Genomic DNA, 4,076 nt, shown 5'->3' on the forward strand with positions numbered 1-4,076 from the left:
ACCCAAACACTTCTAACAAGACTCTCCTTCACTAGTGAGCAACTGTGGGTGAGGATGAGCTAAATTTGTTTAATGTTACTTTTAATGAGTTTAATGAGTTAAATTTGTTCAATGTTACTTTGCAATCAGCTTCAAAGTTTTTAGGACAAATACTAAATTATTCAGCCTAACTATTTAATAAGCAGAGCTGTTAGGTATTTCTTTTGTCCTGGAGACTATGTGAAATTAAGGCAAAATGAAGGGTGCTGTGATCTGAGAAAGTTTAGGATCCTAAGGAAAGTTCTGGTTTCACCTTAACTAACTCCATTGCCATATGATCCAGCAACCCCACTCCTGGACATATACCTGGTTATAACAGCACTATTCTCAATAACCAAGACCTGTATAGCACAGGGAACTACATTCAACATCCTGTGATAAACCATAATGGAAAAGAACATGAAGAGAATGTATACATGTGTATAATTGAGTTACTCTGCTGTATAGCAGAAATTAACACAGCACTTGTAAGTCAACTACACATCAATAAAATGGGAAAAAAATCAATTCCATATCCTATGTGGCTTCAGAAGAGCAGCTCAGTTCTACTGAGATTTATGTGCAGGACCCAGGACGGTGTAGCTCCAGGACTTAGTGCAGTGCCCTCTGGGAAGCAGCCCTCCCAGGGCCCCCACACTCCATCCAGCCAGCCAGCAGTGGGCAGAGCCAGGCAACAAACCCTCTGTGTGATGTGTGAGTCCAGCCATGGCGGTCACCTGGAGGGGCTGCCATCCTGCGGAGGCCAGTGCACCTGGGCTTGACCATCTGGATGCAGCCTCAGGCCCCAGCCCATGCAGCTGGGGAAGGAGACAGAATGTGCCAGACAAACAGATCCCAGCCCAGGTCCCCCGCATTGACCACACCACTTCTGACACCCCTGCAGGCAGGACCCAGCTGTCCCCTTGGCTGGGCACACTGGGCACAGGCTCAGATGGCCTCGAGGCCAGTGCCCGGCACACGCAGGTGTGTCCTGTGCGCACCGGAGCCTGCTCTTGTGCAGGCACAGCCAGGAGGAGCTGAACAGCACTTGGCCATTGATCAACTTCTTCCTCCTTCTGCATAAACATCCCTGTCTGTCAGATGCACACTGCCATCATGCCCGTTTCAGACAGGAAGGAGGTGAGACTGAGGCTCAGAAGGGTGGGGGTTCCCAGGGGGTGCCAGAGTGAGCGGGAAGACAAGTCAGGATCTGTCTCTGCCTCGGGCCCCCCTTGTCCTTGCTCTGTTACCAGCCCTCAACCCCTGCTGCTACCTGCCCTTGCTCATCATCACCAGATCCCCAACCTGCCCCCGCCCAGGTCCTTCTCTGCTTCCCTTTCACTCCCCTCGGCGTCCACCAGCCCACCTGCCCAAGGGCTCTGTGAACACTGGCCACTCCCACCCTCTCTTTGCGACCTGACTCTCATCCCTGGGGGCTGAGCCGTGAAGAGGAACTCACGGGCACCTGACGTGCTGGGCCATGGGCGTGATTACCTTGTGCCGGGAGCTGCCTGGGACACCAAGGGATGAGGTGGCCTGTGTGGCTAACTCGGCCACCCACCATGTCCACAGTCCCAGGACCAGCCAGGGTGCTCTGCTCCATGCATGTGTGCATGCAAAGACACTTCAGTCATGTACTACTCTTTGTGACCCCATGGACTGTAGCCTACCAGGTCCCTCTGTCTGCAGGTTTCTCCAGGCAAGAATACTGAAGTGGGTTGCCACTCCCTCCTCCAAGAGATCCTTCTGATCCAAGGATCAAACCTGAGTCTCTTGCATCTCCTGCATTGGCAGGCGGATTCTTTACCTAAACAAGTCATCTAGAAACCATTCACTTAAATATGGACGTATATGTGGTTTTTTCAGGTTCTTTTCACATTTAGTTTATTACGGAGGGCTGCTCAGGATCCCTTGTGCTATACAGTGGGTGCTTTTTTATTATGTTTTTATAAATAGTAGAGTGTGTATGTTAATCAGAACCAGCTAATTTCTCCCTGCTCCCCCATCATTTTTTCTGTTAGGAAAGCCTGTTTCTGTTTCTGTGAGCATGTTTCTATTTAGTAAAGTTCATTTATATCTATTTTTAGATTCTGTCTAGAGGTGACATCATACTTGCCTCTCCCTCGCTTACTTCAACTTAGTATCATCTCTTTAATACTTTCCTGTGGCTGGAAATGGCATACTTTCATCTAATTCATGGCTGAGTAATACTGTATTGTGTATAGGTACCCCATTTTCTTTATCCACTCATCAGTCCTTCTTCTCTTAGGCTGCTTCCGTATCTTAGCTAGTGTACATAGTGCTGCCATGATCGTTGCGGTGCAGGTGTCTTAAAATTTTGGTTTTCTCTGAATCTATGCCCAGATGTGAGATTGCTGGGTCACATGGTACTTCGTGTTTAGTTTTTCAAAGAACCTTGGCATTGTTCTCCCTAGTGGATGTAAATTCCCACCAACAGTGTAGGATTCACTTCTTTTCACACCATTTCCGGCATTCATTGCTGTAGATTTTTTGAGATGGCCATTCTGATGGGTGTGAGGTGACACTTCATTGTACTTTGACTTATCTTTCTCTAAGAATTAGTGTTGCTGAGTATCTTTTCATGTTTTATGGCCTTTTATGCCTTCTTCGGAGAAATCTTTGACTCATTTTTTAAATTGGGTTATTTAAAGAAAAAAATATATTGACCTGCACTAGCTGTTCGTGTGTTTTGGAGATGAATTCCCTGTGGGTATCCTTGTTTGCAAATGTTTTTTCCCATTAGGAGGGTTGTCTTTCTCTTTCATTTATGATCTTTCTGTGCCAATGGTTTTAAGGTTAATTGGGTCCCAAGTTTATTGCATTCAGAATTTGCTATTTTTATCAAAGCATGTTCTGCTTGTTTTCGAGTTTCACGGCATCCATTTTTCCATTTAGATCTTTAATCTATTTGGAGTATATTTTTGTGTATGGTGTTATGAAGTATTCTAATTTTATTCTCATTTTCCTCCTAGAAAGAACCTGCACACTATCCTCCAGAATGAGTTGAAAGTCACTCAGTCGTGTCCAACTCTTTGCGACCCTATGGATTATACAGTCCATGGAATTCTCCAGGCAGAATACTAGAGTGTGTAGCCTTTCCCTTCTCCAGGGGATCGTCCCAACCCAGGGATCGAACCCAGGTCTCTCACATTGCAGGCGGATTCTTTACCGAGTTATCAGGTTAAGTCCTCCACAGTGGCTGTTCCCAACTTCCATTCCCGGCATCAGTGTAGGAGGATTCCCTTTTCTTCTTCCCTTCTCCAACATTTATTGTTTGTATCAGTGGCCATTCTGACCCATGTGAAGTGATACCTTGTTGCAATCTTGAGTTGCATTTCTCTAATATTTAATAATATTGACATCTTTTCATGTGATGTTTTTTAAAATGTGAGCTAAATCTACCGCTTGACATTGACTCCTTGACCATCTGCCTTGTTTTGAACTCTCTTCCGCTGACCCCCACTAGGATATTTCCGGCGCAGGTTTTTTTTTACCACAGCCCCAAAGGCCTTGTAAGTATTAAGTGCCCATCAGCACAGGCTTAAGTTGTTTTGCAAAGTGCCCACAAGGTGGCAGCATTTCTTCATGCCCCTTTTTTCTTCTTGTCATTTGTTATTTTATACTGGAGTAGAGTTGATTTCTGATGTTGTGTCAGTTTTAGGTGTACAGAAACTCGATTCAGTAATCTATAAACATCTATTCTTGTTCGGGTTTTTTTCCCCCATATAGGTGATTACAGTGTGTTCAGTAGAATTCACAGGGCTATTCTTCAGGCCCTTTTTGATCATCTATTTGATATGAATTAGTGTGTATATATGTCGATTTCAAACTCTAAATTGATGCCTCCCCACTAACATTTTCTTATAAATTGGTTTCCTACATTTGAGCCTATTTTGTAAGTTAGTTCATCTGTATGAATATACAGCTTCCACCTGTAATACAATATTTGTCTTTCTCTGACTGACCTCCTTCTGTTGCTGGCCAACAACTTGGCCTTCTCTGCCCACCGAAGCCGAATGAAAACCAGAGAGGCAGAA

Source organism: Bubalus bubalis, chromosome 20 (genome assembly GCF_019923935.1).
Source record: "Bubalus bubalis isolate 160015118507 breed Murrah chromosome 20, NDDB_SH_1, whole genome shotgun sequence".
Lineage (NCBI taxonomy): Eukaryota > Metazoa > Chordata > Mammalia > Artiodactyla > Bovidae > Bubalus > Bubalus bubalis.